The 17,986-nt window shown below is 34.5% G+C and overlaps 1 long non-coding RNA gene across 2 annotated transcripts in view; it reads left to right on the top strand.

Annotated features, from left to right (window-relative positions):
* The window catches only part of LOC116157488 (uncharacterized), a 264,959-nt gene that overhangs the window by 119,493 nt on the left and 127,480 nt on the right, over positions 1 to 17,986 (top strand). For both annotated transcript variants that reach the window (XR_010384173.1, XR_004141589.2), the window contains one exon: positions 5,270 to 5,347. This is a non-coding gene — a long non-coding RNA (uncharacterized LOC116157488). The remainder of the gene's footprint in view (positions 1 to 5,269; positions 5,348 to 17,986) is intronic.

Raw genomic sequence — 17,986 nt, 5'->3', positions numbered from 1 at the left:
GATGGTTTATTGTGCAAAATAAAAAGCTTGGGTATTCAGCCAACGGAGAAAGTAGAAACCTCTTTGTTTGTTGACGGAAATAAAATGTGTCTTGTCATAGATGGTGATATCACATATTAATCACCCCTGCTGGGGAACAGGGGCCCTCTGGAGCCGTGTGCCGTAAATATTGATGTGATCACCCTGAACTGGCAGGACGCCTGGGGAGCCAGGAGAGGTCTACATAAAAGGATTTGCATGAAGGTGCACTCAACTGCTTTCCACTGTCCTATTTTTCTGCTTTGAAATCTGTGTATCTCCAATCTGATTGCTTCCCCATTCAGCCTCCCAGAGTTTGAAAAACCTTTCCAGATATTCCAGGAGTAAGGTTGAATCCCCTCCCTCTTTTCAAGAAGAATACAAAATCTTTTTTTATCTTTTACACTTTATATGGTTTTTGACAGAAATCACAGCTTCCCCCAGCTGGCTGCCTATCCGGGGGACTGAAAGGTTGTCTGGCATCGGCTGCTGGTGATGAAATGTCCAGGCTATTTCAGCTGTAGGGGCAGAATTTTATGCTGTGATATTATTTTCTGTTCAGGGGACACTTTCCAATAATCAAGTTGACAGTCCTTCTTAAAGTTACATGCCGACCAGAAGAAAATTGCTCTGTTTCTGAAGACTGAACAAATGCTGATGCTCACAATGGCAAAGTGCCAGTTATCTTGTGGCATATTTGTTGTTGTTTCACTGCTGTTTACAGATCCTTGCCAATCACAAGCCATAGTCTGAATTGTGACCAGACTGAAGTCGAATATAGAGTCCCTTCATTGAATTATAAGGATGTATTCAGCAACCTGCACTGTGTATGATTTCTGCAATAATATGTTTTATTTCTTTTTATCTAACAGATATTTACTGAGTATCCAGTATATGTCAGGCACTATTCTGGGTACTGTGGATGGAGGGTTAAGCAAATGGGGCAGACAGACAAGGTTCTCTGCTGTCAATTTCTGTTCTCATAGTAGGACCTCCCAAAAGACAAATAAACAAGGAACACATCAGTTAAAGAGACTATTCAGAACCTTGAAGTAGAATGGGAAACTGGGTGGTTACTGTGGATGGGGTAGTCAGCAGTAGTCTGAAGTGTAAATTTTTGAAAGCTACCAGCAGATTACAGATGGTGTGAGAGATTGTCCCAAGCAGAATGTGTAACTCATGCAAAGGTTTTAATGCAGCAATGTTAGGCCCTTTTGAGGAACAGTTTGGTCAATACTTTTGAATATTTTATAATATTAAATGACAAGAGAGGCAAATCTGACTGAAGGTATGTAAAAAGAGAATGCAAAAGAAATTGGGTGGAAGCAATTCTTTAAGAATATTTCACAAAAAAAAATAACTGTAAGCTCTTCAACAAAAGCCTGGACAACTAGGACCAAGAGCAGATGACGAGGCCACCCAGTCTTATCTCAGATGAGAATTCTGTTGGTAAGAGAAATTCCAACACATCCTCTATCTCAAAAGGCTCTCCTGGCACCCTTAGTTTGGATGATAGTTCCCCTCATCTGTATTTGTTCTTAGTGCTTGGCATAATAGTTAATAAATATTGAGTGCTCAGATTTTACAGATGAAGTCACTGAGTAATCCATTGTGAAAAACTTGATTCCTTACCCCAAGTTGGAAATCTAGACTAGCTAGAAAGCTGTGTAGAATGTCCTGTCCTGATCTTTATCGCTTTTGCCATTCTGAAGAACTTGGAGAGAGACCTTTAAGGCAGAAGGAGGGATATGATTCAGAATTTTGCTTAAAATTGATCTAGACCTTTATTTTTCAATATTTGCAGATGAACACCTTATGAAAAATGCCAGTGAATAGTAGTAACTAGGCTAACTTAATTTGTCTTTTTTTTTTTTTTGTGATCTCATAAATATGCTTAGTCCAGGAAAACTAAAGATTTTTTTACAATGTAGAGTAAAGCATGCTTCAGATTACTCTCTCAGGGAAACATACATTTAAAAATAGGTCAGATTGACTAAATTTGTCTGACTTTTTTACATAGGGGGATTTTATGCGCAGTAAATTTTTGGGTTTAGATGTTTTCCTGGAACCTAATCTATCACATTCCCCCCAAATTTCTGCATGGAACATGAGGGTTATCCTTGGGAAATTTCTTTTTAGAAATGGTCTGGGAAATGCAATTAGGCTTTTTTCAGTGGGGAAGTAGCTCAGGAAATTTTCTGTATTCAGCGTTTGAAAATGACTACTAAAAAAAGTTCTTATATTTAAATGACAATTGACAGCTTAAGAAAGACAGGTTGGATCCCTGTGCCTATCTTCAGAAGCTTAAAGTTAAAGAGATCAAGTAATTCTGACTGAAAGCCATATTAAAAAAATCTGGCTAATGTGGGAAATAGATTATAGAGTCTGATCACAGGCTTTATGCAGAAATTGGATTTCATATATATAACGTGAATTGCACAAAGCAATCTATCCAACAGGGGAAGAATCTGACAGTACTTAGAGATTTCATTTGGAAGGGTTTGAAAACATTGGGTATTTCAGTTTATTTTAAGTGACAGATGAATTGGAGAAGCTAAATATTTGATATCAAGGATTTTTTAATTGAACAATTATATTAAATTATTTAAAAACTTTCTCAAGCAACTTTGGCAAAGCTGTAGGGCTTTGAATCAATTCTGTTCTTTGCAGAGCATTCTGTTTCTATTCTGGATTGGTGAGACATTGAATGTTTGTGAATATTTCTGATCTCTACTGAATTTTGATTGAAAAAGAGTAATAGACATTTTGATACTATGTTTTTTTTCCCCCCCTTGGGTCTTTTGGCCTTTCCAAAATAGAACTGTCGATTGAATTAAATCTTTCACTGAATACTTTCTAGTTCAAGAGCTTATATTTGAAGAAGCATGACAAAATGAGTAAAACAAGGTCCCTGCTCTTAAGTTATTCAGTCTAGGGGTAGAGGCATCTTTCTATTGCCTATTGATTATCACTATCTGAAATTTCTGTATCTTCTCAAGTTTATTCTGTCCCAAACTGAATTTAATTCCCCTCTTGGTTCACATTAGTGATGAAATATAGACTGAAATATAGAAGTCATTCTTGAAGCCTCTTTTTATCAACCCTTCACACTCAGTCATCAAATTCTTTCAATCTGTCTCTTCAATATGTCTTAAACTTTGTTTTTATTCTCATGTCTAAGGACATAGTTATTGCTCTGAATTATAAAAATAGTCTCCTAAATAATTTCTGTGTACATGTATGTATATAAGTATAAAGTTATCAACTATCTTTTCTTAAAATGTTTTGTCCTCATTTTAACTAAATTTTTATTATTGTTCACTTGAGAAATAATGCTTGATTATGATGCAAATTTAAATAGGAATATAAATAATAATGACTCCAATTTCTTAAATGATTATGAGGCTCATGTGGTGTTCCCATGGCTTTATGCACATTCTTTCATTCATTCTCACAATAATCATGTCAGGTGAGTACTATTTTGTATCTGCAGTATAAAGTTAAGCATATGATATTTAAAGGTTTACTTTTTACAATAAAATATAATTTTTTATGAAAATAGTTTTTATTTTTCTTAGTTCTCAAGTGAAGTATTTGACTCTTTTAGACTAATTCTAATGTATTGCTTGATTGATTAATTGAAAGTTAGCTGAAATGCAAAGTCAGTCAACCTGTGTTTGACAGTGGCTGCCTTTGATAGATTCTTTTCCCTGATTATGTCTGTCATTAGAAAGATACTCTGACAACAGTTATACAATGTTTTATTGAATATTCTACCACATGGCAGGTATTCCCTAAGTTTTTGGTCAGTAAATGAAGCTGAAAGACTAGTTGATATGCTGTTATATAGGTCAGGAGTGATGAGAATTAAGAGAGAGTGGAATTTTATATGAAAAGGAGAAGGCAGATATTATGGGCCTATAGAGATAAAGTGATCAAAATTTGGTGATAAAAGGAAGTGCCCAAGGAACTCTGGAACTTTAAAAGCAACTAGGAGAATAGTAATGTTGCTGGTACAGCAGGATGATGATTTTCACAGGCATCTGAAATTGATAGAAGCTTTGAATGTTTGAGTCCAATAATACAATAGTTTCGTCTGTTTATTTTGTTCATTTTTGAAGTGATTATTCTTTATTTCAAGAAATTAATGCAGGTTTCTCCTAGTTGTGTCATACTTTCTAAATAACTTCCAGTCCCCATCCCACTATCAGTATCTATTAAAGGAAAGTCTCTTGTAAAAATAATTTAGACTAGCATGCTTTTTTCTTACAGGCATTAATACTTTAAACAGACGTTTTGATTGCAGAATTGTATTAGTGTGTACAGCTTAAACCAACACGCATTTATTATCTCAGAGTACAGCTTAACTGGGTCCTTTGCTTAGGGTATCATGGCCCACAATCAGTTGTTGTCCAGGTGCTCTGATATTGGGTGTGTATTTATTTACATTTGATGAATCCTCTTGATGAATTTACCCCTTTATCATATATAATGACCTTATTTGCCTCTTGTGACAGTTTTAAACTTAAAGTCTGTTCTGTGTGATAAGTTTAACTCCCCTACTCACTTTTTGCTTTTTCTATCCCTTCGTTTTGAGCCTATGTATATCCTTAAAGCTGAAGTGAATGTCTAGAAGGCAGCATATAGTTGGGTCTTGTCTTCTTGTTTTTTAATCCATTCAGCCACTCTATGCCTTTTGACTTGAGGATTTAATACATTTACATTTAAAGTAATTACTTACAGTTAGGGACTTAACTAATGTCATCTTATTATTTTATGGCTGTTTTGCAGTTTTCTTGTTCCTTTCTTCTTTTGCTGTCTTTCTTTGTGAATTGATGGTTTTCCAAAGTGAAATGCTTTGATTCCCTTCTCTTTATCTTTTATCTGTCAGTTGCAGGTTTTGCCTTGTGCTTAACCACGAGACTTGCATAAAACATCTTATGGTTATAATAGTCTGTTTTAAGCTAATAAGTTAACTTTAATCACATATGAAAAAAATCTACCCTTATACTCTCTCCTCACATTTTGTTTGGTGTCCTGTTTTACCTCTTTTTGTATTGTCTATTCATTAAAATTATTGTAGCTGTATTTATTTTAATTTTGTTCTTTAAACGTTTTTTATTAGTTAAATGATTAACAACACCATTTTACAGTATTAGAGTATTTGAATTTGATAATATACTTACGTTTATCAGTATGTTTTATGTTTTCATATCATTTCATGTTACTAATTAGAGTCCTTTCATTTCAGCTTGAAGAACACCTTTCATCATCTTGTAAGAAACGTCTAATGGTGATAAACTCCATTCTTGAAAGACAACTTTTCCAGGTAAAATATTCTTGTTTGGTAATTTTTTCTTTCAACAATTTGACTCTATTAATCTCACTCTCTCCTGGCCTGCTGGGTTTCTGCTGAGAAATCCATTGATTTATTTATGGGGTTTCCCTTATATATGAATTAATTTTTCTCTTGTTAACATTTCTTTCTTTCTTTTTTTTTTTAACATTTTTTAATTGAGTAATAGTCATTTTACAATGTTGTGTCAAATTCCAGTGTAGAGCACAATTTTGCAGTTATACATGAACGTACATATATTCATTGTCACTTTTTTTTTGGTGAGCTACCACAAGATCTTGTATATACTTCCCTGTACTATACAGTATAATCTTGTTTATCTATGCTACATTTTGAAATCCCAGTCTGTCCCTTCCCACCCCCCGCCCTCTAACATTTTTTTCTTCGTGTTTGATTTTAGACAGTTTTATTATAAAGTGTTTGGAAAAGATTGTTTTGGGTCAAAATTTTGGCATGACCTGTTGGCTTTATGAACTTGAAGATCCAGATTTCTCCCTGGGTATAGGAAGTTCTCAGCCATTATTTCTTTAAATAAGCTTTGTGCTTTATTTTTCCTCTCTTCTCATACTGGGACTGCAGTGATGTATAGATTGTTTCTTTTAGTGGCATTCCATAATTAAAGTAGGCTTTTTTTAATCATTTAATTTTTATTGTTGTTCTTCTGACTAGATGGCTTAAGATGATTGTCTTCTATTTCACTAATTCTTTCATCTGCTTGGTTGAGTCTATTGTTGAAGACTAATGCATTCTTCAGTTCAATCAATGTATTTTTCAATTCTAGGATTTCTAGTTTTAATGGTTTTTATTTTTTTGTTGTTCAACTTCTCATTTTGTTCATTCATTGTTTTCCTAGTTTTATTTAGTTGTCTACCTGTGTTTTCTTGTACACTGAATTTCCTTAAGAGGATTATTCTGAATTTTTTTCAGACAGTTCAGAGATCTCCATTTCTTTGAAGTCACTCATGGGTTTTATTAGTTTCCTTTGGTGGTGTCATGTTTCTTTGATTATTCATAATCCTGTGGCCTTGCATTGGTGCCTGCACTTTTGAGGAAACAGACACCTCTTCCAGTCTTTACAGATTGACTTTGATAGGCAGAGAGCCCTTCACCAGGCAGCCTGTCAAGAGATTCTGGGTGGACTGTCTGGTGATGTCCACAGGTAGGCTTGCTGCTAGTGTCCTTGGGTGGGCAGGTCTGGTGCCTGAGTCGGCAAGTGGGCAGGCCTATTTTTTGTGCACACAGGGACCATCATGGTGCCTGGACCCTTGTGGATGGGACTAGCCCTTGAACCTATGGTGATAGGTCTGGGACCTGGGTCTTCACGGGCAGGCTTAGATCGTGGGTCCACAGGGCCAGTCAGGACACAGGGACCATTGGGGTGGGCCTGGAATTTGGACTTACTTCTCTCTCCTTCTCCTATGGGGAGAGTATCTCTCTGTGTGTTGGGCTGCCAGGGCTTAGGAAGGGGTTATGAGAATAATGTGAATCTATCTTTCCTACCTCCTTGATACATCTTTTCTAATTTCTGTGCTACACTCAGGTGCTGTAATTCCTTACCTGGAATTCTTGGCTCTCATAAAATTATTTTTGCGTGTCGATAGTTGTTTAAGTTGATGTTTCTGGGGATAGGACAAGCTTTAGGAATTCCTGTGCTGCCATTTTGCTGAGATTGCTCTCCGCATATTTTAGTTCCTGTTCTTCAATCTCAGATATTATTTCCAAGTATGGTTAAAAAAGTAAGCTAGCTAACCAGAGCCAAAACAAATAAGCAAACAAGCAAATAAATAAACACAACAGAATCTCAAGCCATTAGGAGAGTCAAATCCAGAAGAAGCAGAAGTGTAGTGTGTAAAGGCAACAGGACCCAGTGAAGTATTTATCATCTCAAAGTCTTTTGATGCTTTCCTGCAATCTCCAGTTTTTTCACGGGTATGTTTTTATCAATGCAACTTGGTCCATGAAACAGGAAAAAGCGAAGATGTCCCTTGGAAAGATAACTGTCTGCTCATTAGGTGTTTAATTTAAAAAAAAGTTTTATATTATCTTTCTTTTGCATTTGATTGCTGAGTAATTGAGTTGTGAGGAGATATATTATTGAGTGAGGAGGAGAATCATGTGAGAACAATCACAGATCCTTTGCCTGAAATTTCTTTTCTTTTTTGATAAATGCCTTCAGTCCTCATAAAGAGTCTTGTAGTGGTGAATTTCAAAATTTCTAGTTGTGCTTTGATTTATTAAGGTAGTAACATGAGAAAAATCAAGTTGTAAAGATGTTATAGAAAAATTTACCAGTTAGGATTTCCTTTTGTTTACCTGTTTAGAAGAAAGATTTGTGATATTTAATTATCAACTGAAAATGCTATCTACTGATCCATTAGTTAGGCATGCAACTCTCACCCTTTTTATCAAGTTTAAATAAAACAGACCCAAACTATTTTTATTTGATCTGAAAAATAATATTGCAAATCCTGTCTAGAATCTTTGAAAACTGATTGAGGCTGTATTTATGTAACTCATGGTGTATACAAAGATTATGGACTTATACAGATAGCAGCTTTGGAAGGATTATTTTAATTTAGAAGTGTCACACTTACGAATGAATCACTTGATGGCTGAACTTATGATATGACTAACACATTATTTGCTAAGTATTCAACTTTGTGTTTGTGTATGAATAGATAGGTTAAAATTTTATTTAATAGTGAATATAGTTGTTTGGATAATATTTTCAATCTCTCCTTACTAAGGATTGATGACATCCTTAGATACATTAGGTCCAGAAAATATTTCTGTCATGGTCCTGAGTATGTCATGTTTTGATGTTCTGAGTTGATGTTATCTCAAGAAAGTTATTCTGAGTTTCCACCCTGATAGAGGTTATGTTGAGGGAGCCATTGCAGATTGTATTCAGTCTCTTTTTGAAGGTTCTCAGCTGTATTCCTATGATCCTACCTACTGTTTTGCCTAATTTTCTTTTTTTAAGGTGTTTGAGATGTTAGAATACAAGGAATTTTTGTTTTGTTTTGTTTAGTGTATTCTTCGCAAAAGGCTATGTATGACTGCCCTAGAAAGTAATCATTTCTCTGTGCTGTTCAGACAGACATTCCAGGCTACAGATTGTGTTCTCATTATTTTGGAGGAAAAGAATGACTTCTAGGTTGCATGTTCTGAAAACAGTGGGTTGCAATATTCATGAAACATTAAATCAATATTCCCTCCAGTTTTACTATTGAAGTACCAGGTAAACTATTATTTACCTGGTTCATTCCAATGTGCTTGTGAGATGACATCTACAGGATTTGTAAGTTTTTTAAACTAAAGAGGAAAATTGTATCAGTATTCATAAGTGCTATGAAATGAGGCAATGTGAAGACAAGATCTGGGCGTTTGAATATATACACCAGAATTCATTCCTTCTCCTCACTCTGTTCATTTCCGTATACCTAGATCCCTATTCTTCCTCTGTACCTGACGTCTTTTCTTTTATCTTGACTGTTCTCCCTTCTACTTCTCACAATAATTAGATAACATGTAGCTCTCTGGCCCCAGATTTAAAATTTAATAATTTTGTTATTTTCATCTCTTACATCCTGTTTAGTAATTTTACTTTAGGAGATAGTACTGAAAATAATCCCTTCAAGTTGACATGCTAGTAATAGCATTATACTTTGAGTTTTTTTTTTTTTTTTGAATTGTTGACTTTTAAAACTAAAAACTAAAATGTTTAATTTAATTAACCAATTAATTTAATTTAACAATTTAATAAATTGTTTTAATCTAAGTGATATTTTTTGTAACAGAGGGGTCATATTGGCTCCATAGTAAGTCAAATATAGATAATGATAATAAGTTAACAATCCTTTACCTGTAGGATATCTGCTTAATTTATAGTAGTCTGGAGAAGTAGCTCAATGCCTTAATCTTCCTCTTTTTAAATAATTGCTTGGTGTCATGTTCCATTAAACCCCTGCAATGTGAATTTGAGCTCTAATAATAAATAATAGAAATAGAAAATAATAATGAGATATAGATAAAATCTTACTATTTTAGCAAAGGTATGTTACGTGAACTTCTAAATTTTCATATTTTATAAGGAATGTACTCTATATAGAATTTACAGTGGATGCCTTTAATTATATCGAATGGATCCTGAAGTTAAATGTGAAAACTGTGGAAATAGCATAACATGATTAGTTATTAACATTAATTGAGCTCTCATTATGTGAGATGCATGGTACAAAAGAAATAGAAATTCAGATGCAGGCTTCCTTGCAAACTAATCATCTAATCGGGAGATAGAACTCGTAAAAAATTGTACCCAATCCTGAATTTCCATGCCTAGATATCAAAGGACTAATGTTATTAAACTTCATATTTGTATAATACTTTGAAATGTATAATCTGTTCTCAAATATGATATCTCTTAAGATCCCTTAGGATACTGTGAGAACTACAGGGTGTGGTAAAAGAGCATGAACATTGGTTTCAAATGGAGCTGCTTCTAAATCCTGCTCTGCCTCTTAGAGATGGAAACATCTCTGTGCTTCTGTTTCCTCATTTGTATAATGGGGCTAATACCATGCCTTTTAGTGCTGATTTGAGGGTCATAGGAAATGATATCAGATGCTCCTTGTAAGATGGTAACCATTCAGTAGGTGACCAAAAAACATGTGCTCGTCTCATTATCCTTATTTTGCAGATGAGGAAACTGAAACCTTTGCTTGGGACCAGGTCCTTGGTCTCCTGAACAAGATCAAGGGGCCCTGTTCATTATACCGCATTGTTAGGATTGTCATGTGTGCTTAGTGTTCTGAAGGCTCACTGGAAAGAGCACCTTAATTCTGAGATTTATCAGTTCTTGTTATTGATCTGCTCTAGAGATTTTGCATCCCAGTGCTCACTTTGATAAAGATTACCTTATTTGATAAATTAAAATGTATGTATCTTTTGTTCCCCATCCACAGATCAGTTTTTTGGCACTTGACAAAGTGTTTGATTCTTTCAGCAACACTATGAGGTCCACAGATTACGTTGTATCTTGTATATCTTATACAAATTCATAAGTATCATTGCCAATGTCTCTACCATGTATCAAAGGGAGTTGACAAGGAGTGGAGGTGACTAGAGAAAAATAATAAAATCAGTGGGAAGGTAGTAGGGCCTTACAAAGGTCAAACACAGAGAAAAAAATATCAAGAAAAATATGTGGGTATGTGTATTGGCCAAGGCCATGAATATGCCCAAATTAGTCAAGAAACACACCAACTTAATGGAAGATGTGGAGCTAACCATACATACACAAAGTGTGGGCATGTGACCTGCCTGGGCACATTCCCTAATTTGATATATTTCTTTGGAAGACCCAATGTGTTACTGATACAGAAGCCTACTTACTGACCTTAAGGGAGTTTTAAGAAATATAACATTAGCTTTATATACCTTTATCATCCTTATCAAATGTGTTTTGTGTAGATATACTACCTTTTTCCTGGATATCTTTGGGACAGATATATTGAATAATACTGCAGTGAGATTTGTCCAAGTTCTCTAGGTTTTAAGAAGATGGTGTCTGTCTCTAAAGTTATTAGAAAAATGATCGCTTTTGTTCATGCCTGATTACTGTATATGGGAACTAGAAAGAAAAAGAAAAAAAAATTCTAGAAATAAAATTGTCTTCCTACATAGGCAGCTGGAAGGGAGACTTCCCACCTACAAATGTCTTCTTTAGAATACTTACAAGACTTTTTCTAAAATGTAATATAGCAATGTCTTTGTAGAGTTTTCCATTGGATTTTAAGTGAACAGAAGTCAGGGAACTACTGAAGAATAAACAGATTTTTCTCCTTAAAGTGAAAATTCTTTCCATTGTTTTGGCTTGTCTCCATTCATGGGCTGCGAGGTTTGTAGTTCTAGCTTCTTAGCAAACTTACTTTGAGAAACAGCTAGATCCACAGTCTCTCTGTGCAGTAGATATTCAGCTGTATATTTCTCCAGATGACCAGTGCTTTGAAGAAAGCTAAAATATTTTTGAAGCTCAGATGCTCACCTGGGAATATCTGAGATTCTGAAGATTTAATAGCAATGAGATATTCCCCGAAACTCTTAAAGTAGAAAAGTAGAGATATTTTTTAGATATGTGCTGAGTTTATGAAAATAAATATAGTTCTTTGCAGTATAGCAGTCATATCTAAACACCATAGGATATTGAGCTAGAATAACCTAGAGATCATTTATTTTAACTCCTGTTATCACAAATGATGAATGTGAGACTCAAAACGGTGAAGGTGAAGGTGCAAAGTTATATAACTAGTTATTGGTCATAACCACAAATGAGTCATAATCATATCTCAGGCTGTTTCTTTTTCAGTGTATGATGCCTTATGCACACCTCTCTTTGAAAATAGGTATTTAGCCCAGAAGAAGAATTTCCTTAGAAGTCTAATTATGTGAGGATTACAAGTCTAAGAGATAGGGATAGCTCAGTGTCAACTCATTGATCTGGTGCAGAGTCTCAATGAGTGTAATTGCTATACAATTACAGAATCATCAGATACCAGTATTAGGTCTTTTCATCTTAATTATTTGTAGACAAGGTATTTTATTTTCCTCTTCATATACAGACATGACCTAAAAAGCCCCTTACTTTTTATACTTCTTTAAAAAATTCCAGATAGAGATTCGGTTTTCTCACTGGCATCATTCTATGGAAAACTCATTTTAACCATTGAGAAATAAAGTGGCTTTATTCCAGCCACCTTGATGTCCCCTGCTGGGACCTTCCCAAATACCAGAATCACATAGAGCCTGAAATCAATTATGGTTGACATAGGTATCATGTTGTAATCAGACTATATAATTAAACAGTTTAATTAACATTGCTTCATAATGTTTGCTAACAATGAAACCAAGTGGTAGCTGGATTCTTTCAAGAAGCATTTAGTACAATTCTGGCAAACTGAGGAGAACTTAGATGCAAATAAAAATCACAGTCTTTTCACTTTGCATTTTCAGCACATGCCACCTTGTACTTTATTTATCTCATACATTTTTTGTTGAAATTTGCTAGGATATGCAGATAAATTAGTTAGAGATTGAACTATAAAGAAAAGAATATAGATTGGAAACGTGAATTAATGTGAAAGACTTACTTTAGAATTCATACTTTAAATATCCATGTTCAAGTTCTTTTTTGAATGAGTTCTGTTTTATATGCAAATTAGTGTTTCTATGTGACAGTTTGATTTTATAAATTATGATATGACTTTGCCTCTTTGATTCTTAGTTTTCCCATCTGTAACATGGAGATTGTGATAATTCCAACATCTCTAGAGTGTTAGATAAAAAAACAAACAAAAACTATGTACTTGAAAACATTTTGTATGTTTTCAGAATACTTAGGTATATATTTATGATTACGTACTATTAAGGAAGCAATTTGATGAAATGATAGCTAGTTTTACCTCCCACTCCCAAATTCTACAGCACCCACTCTGTATCATCTAACACATCAGCACTTCCTTAAGGAGCCAGTCTGTTTGTCTCAGGCCAGTGGACTTACTTTTCTCTTGTCTTCTACCCGCTGTAGCATGTTAATTAAAACACTGATCATTATTTATTTTTGCATTTCCCTGCACGTGTCTAGCTCAATGCCTGGCACTCATTCAGTGAATAATCTTGTTGCTTCCAAACCAAGGAAGTTTATACTGCTCTGTAGCTATCTTTGTATAGCATATTATGAAGAGCCAATACATTCGCTGATCAAGTTATTTAAAACCTTACTTCTAAGGTCAAATTCTTAGTCACTTCTCCATCCACCAATTTTTACTATTTTTCAAAAAAAAAAAAAAAATGGAAGCAGGAAACATCACTGAGCAGTCAAGGAATGGGTCGATGACTGTAAACGTTTCCTCTCTCTACTCCTGATAACTTGGTAGCAGCTCTCAGTTCTTAACTGTGTATTGGCCAAGTGTTGAAATGTCTCTGTTGTTGAATTTATGAAGCAAATCTTGGTTTTCATCTCTTCACACCCGATCACCCACATCCACTAAATAGAATGACAGTAGTTACCATGTATCTACTTCCTTGTAAGAACCTTTAAGATTGTCTTTGCAAAGTATTTTGAGGCCATTAAGAGAGAGATACTCCAAATATATACTGGTATTTTCTCTTCCTAAATTTCATTGCTCATCTTAAAAGTTAACGTTTTCTTTTTGGCATTGTTGGGGATAGTATTATAAACTAGCAGACAACTTTTCAGTACCATGTTGTCAAGCCCCCATGCTCTTTTATTGAAGGAAGAGGAAAGCATCTAAATTTGTTGAAATATTGACTTCGTTCTCAGTAAAGTTCAAATGTCTACAATGTTGTCTCTGAAAGCATAATACGGAAACAGCACAACACTCTTTAGAAGATAAAGTCATTCAGAGCAGCAACTCACAGGCGTCAATGGTAGTCTCCTCTCAGAGCTCAGATGCTCCTTTGTTATTAATATGAGGGTTCTTGTTCTCAGCCTAACCATTTTCCTCTGGGGCTCTTTGGAAGAGAAGGTAAAGTTTCTCACATGCTTTGCTAGCCAGGATAAGCCAGATAAAAAAGAAAACACAGGCAATTTTCCTGGCACCATTCCCATTATCTCAGTTATAATGTAGGTATTTATGGTTCACATGGCCTCAGTGCCTCTTAGTCTTCTAACAACACCCCTCACTATGTTTCCCTCCTCCATCTTTTTCTTCCAATAAGAAGTCTAATCTTTTACAACAGCTTCTCAGAAACTTTCACTGACACTCCCTGCCTGCATATAAAATCTGAACATCTTAGCCAGGCATCCAAACCCCTCCATGGGTTGACCCTAACTTACTTCCTGGCCATAAGTCTCATTTTTACGTTAGGTGAATGGGTGTTCTCCACAAACTATTCTACTCAATGCTTATTTAAACTGTTCTTTAATTTTCCATGTTGTATATTTTTGCTGTTTTCCAGCCTCTGCTTTTCCTGTCACCAGAATTATAGGCCTTGTTAAAATCCCTCTTTTTCAACCAAGCTAGAGGGGAAGTGGCCCCTATATTTGTGACAGTTTAGTACCACCCTTTAGTATAGCCTCTATTGTTAGTATTGTGATTGTTTCTGTATGTGTCTTACATCTACTGTACCAGAAACTCCATAGGGCAGAGTATTTGGATCAAGCATCCTTATCAGCCTCACAAGGTCATAGTCCTAGTCTGTGCTTGAATATGCATTTACTTGAAGATGCCTAACAGTATTTATTGTACCACTATGGTTAGTGTTGCAGGCCTTGCACCAGAAATTTTGAATATGTTCTTTTATTAATTTAATAACTCTTCATGATGATACTGCAAGGTAACTACTTTTACTATTAATTTTTTAAAAAGGGGGAATCAAACTAAGACCCAAGAAGAAAATGAAGTGACTTGCCAAGGTCATAGAGTCAGAGTGTCTGGGACAGAGTTTTGAACAGGTTTGTCTCACTCTGGGAACTTCATCTCACTAATGCTTAGGCAGGGATTCTAACATTAAAAACAAAATAAAAAACAAAAGCAAAATCATTTGTGCAAAGCCTGTCACACTGGTTTGTGAGACTAGAACCCCCCAAACTCCTCAGACAACTTGAGTATGAGAAATATCCAGAAATTGAAACATTTCAAGAATCATCCCTTGTCACAGATTGTATGTATGTACTAAGATATATTTAGGGTTGGCTGTAAACCAACTTGTAAGTGAGGAAAAGATTGTGTTCTACATGCTTATATGTCATTTGCTGGGGCATGGCCTGACTTACATGAGTCTCTCCGAAATTTCTCAGTCTGCTTTATATGGTTCCCTGGGAGCCCAAGTTCAGAGCCAATTTCTGAGCCAGTGTCAATCAAAGCTGGCCCTCTGGGTCTTAGAATTCTGTCACCTGTCTTAGATCTAGTAACTGGGTTGTAATTGCTAACTCTGAAATTATTTCCATGTCCCTTTTGCTGTCAGGCTAAGTCTTGGTACATCTGAAACTGAAAGCGATGTCTTTCACAGGAATACAGCAAATGCCTAATAAATACATAATAAGTCTCATAGTCATCAGAAGATGAAAATTAAAAACGAAAATAAGAGACCATTTTACACCCAGTGACTAGATTGGCAAAAATTAAAATACTTAGCGACTGAATGTTAGTGAGGATATAGAAAATATGTACACTCTTGGACAGAGTAAATAAATCTTTATGTTGGTATAAACAGTTTGAAAATATGTTGGCCTTAGCTTGTAAAACTAAGTATGGACATTCATTATAACTAAGCAGTTCCACTTGTTAGTATATGATGTTTTCAAACTTTTGTGAACCAGACCCACATTACATTGTACACTGTGATCCCACTACTATCATAAATATATAAATATACATGTTTATAGGTATATAGAAGTAACTGAAACCAATTTTTATGGAATTACATTTCTATTCTGTTCTTTTTAAAAACATGAAAAACTGTTGATAGTAACTATATTGATTTCATTAGGAAGTGATTCATGGTATGAAAAGTCTCACCTCACAGAAACTCTTGCGCATATACATCAGTGGCAATCAAAAAAAAAATTCCAGGGAAATTCACTGAAGCAAATATAAAAATAAAATTTTGGAAACAACTCATAAGTTGACTCATATTGACAGGAGAATAGAAAAATACATAGTTGTATAGCATAATGAAATAAATTCATCAGTAAAAATGAATGAACTACTATGTACATTAACTTGTATGAATCTTAGAAATATATTATGTGAAATGAGTGATTTCAGGTTACTACATACAGTATTATTACTTTTGTTAACTGCAAAACAGCAAGATAGAAGGATTTATAGTGTATGGAAAAATACACTGAAGGTAAATCTCTGAAAAAGTGGAAGCCAGTTGCCTTGGTAGAAATGGGGCTATGGTAGAGTAGACAAAACTGAAACTGGAAAAAGTACACAGGAGTTTCAATAGTGTTTTTAATATTCTAGCTTTTAAGCTAGGTAATGAATTGACGGATGTTTATCCTATACTATATAAGATGTACGTGTGTGTTTGTGTGTATGTTTTGTATGTATCAACATCACATGATACAAATTTAACACAAAAAATGTTTCTTGTTGCCCATGGCGACAGCAGATAAGCCCAAAAGAAAATATGAAGCAGAGGTATTTTATTTTTAGTTACTGACTTAATGGTCAGTATAGGCCATCTAATTAAAAATGACACAAAGTGCTACTCCCATAGGAATATTGCATATCTGTATGAAAATGAGGGAACACATATTCTTTGGTGTATTTTATCTGTTTCCTGCTTTACAATACTTTTAATAAAATGCCATTACAAAAGAAAATCTCATATATTATCTCAAATGCTCTGAAGTTCTTATATTTTACAATTAAAACAATATTTATTGGTTTTTACTAATTCTTGGGGGGAACTGGAAGATACTCTGTTAAGACTGACCTTTATTTGCTTCTTAGCTATAGCTGAGTTGCGAACCTCTGGGTTATTAATTATTAGTAAAGATTTTGCATGTCATTAGGTTCATCCTGTTCTCAAAAGCCTTTTACTTCAGAAAATCAGTTCTTCTCTCTTTTGAACTGTAATGTTGGTATGAGTAGGTAGGTTTTGTGAACATCTGGGGTGCATTTTGTCTTAATAATAACTAACTGTGGTATTTTGAGAACTAGTGCTGTTAAGTGTGACATTTGAGGCTAATTCTCTTCTCCTTCAATAAGTTATTTTTTGGTGTGAATTAGTAATGTGAACTGCACAAAGTGAAGAAGAGATTTAGCAGTCTTCTAACTAATTCAATCTATGTAGACTATCTGTAAAATAAAATAAAATCTACTTTCCTTATAGAAATTCACTTTATGTAACCTTGGATGTTTTTCTAACAGTTGTTACTTGAAACCAATGTGGATGATGTATAAAAGCAGAGTGTATATCAGTTATTTAGAACTTAAAGCAGAAAAGTTATCATCTTAAATGTATATGGCACTTCACACTTTCCAAAGTACTTTTTTCTTTATCTCATATGTTACTTGAAGGAAGGGTACAAATAATGCTAGAATTGTAGGTTAGTTTTCAGTATTACCCTTACAAAGATAATTTAACTTATAATGGAATTACTTTGTGAGGAAATTTTACCCCTGTGAGTAGTATACCATAATTTTAGATCACTATGTGGAATGATGTGTGATTCATCCACATTAAAAGGTAATTAGCTTTTGTTTTATAGTTTTAATGGGAAATTGCAGCATGAATTTTGTTTCTGTCTTGCTAGGAATGTAATTGGTTACTTTGAAAATTGAAAATTTTCCCCTACCTCACATTAAAAATGAAAAATTTCCCCTGCCTCACATAGTAATAGTAAAGATATTGCTAAAGAGAGCTGGTCCACAATTTGAAATAAGCTAGTTGTAGAATATCCTAAAATAGGTAATACTTGTTTATTCTTCCATCTTCCCTCTTGAAACTGTTCTTCAATTTTACCTTTTGGGTAAAAATTATGTTTGTTTAACGAGTGTTTAAATAAGGAGTGTGGCTACTGCTTAAGATACATAATGTAGGAAAATAATGGAAGGCATTAAACAAAAAACCCAA

The sequence above is a fragment of the Camelus dromedarius genome, chromosome 15, assembly GCF_036321535.1.
Source record: "Camelus dromedarius isolate mCamDro1 chromosome 15, mCamDro1.pat, whole genome shotgun sequence".
NCBI classification, from domain to species: domain Eukaryota; kingdom Metazoa; phylum Chordata; class Mammalia; order Artiodactyla; family Camelidae; genus Camelus; species Camelus dromedarius.
This window is presented reverse-complemented; position numbering and strand designations above follow the sequence as displayed.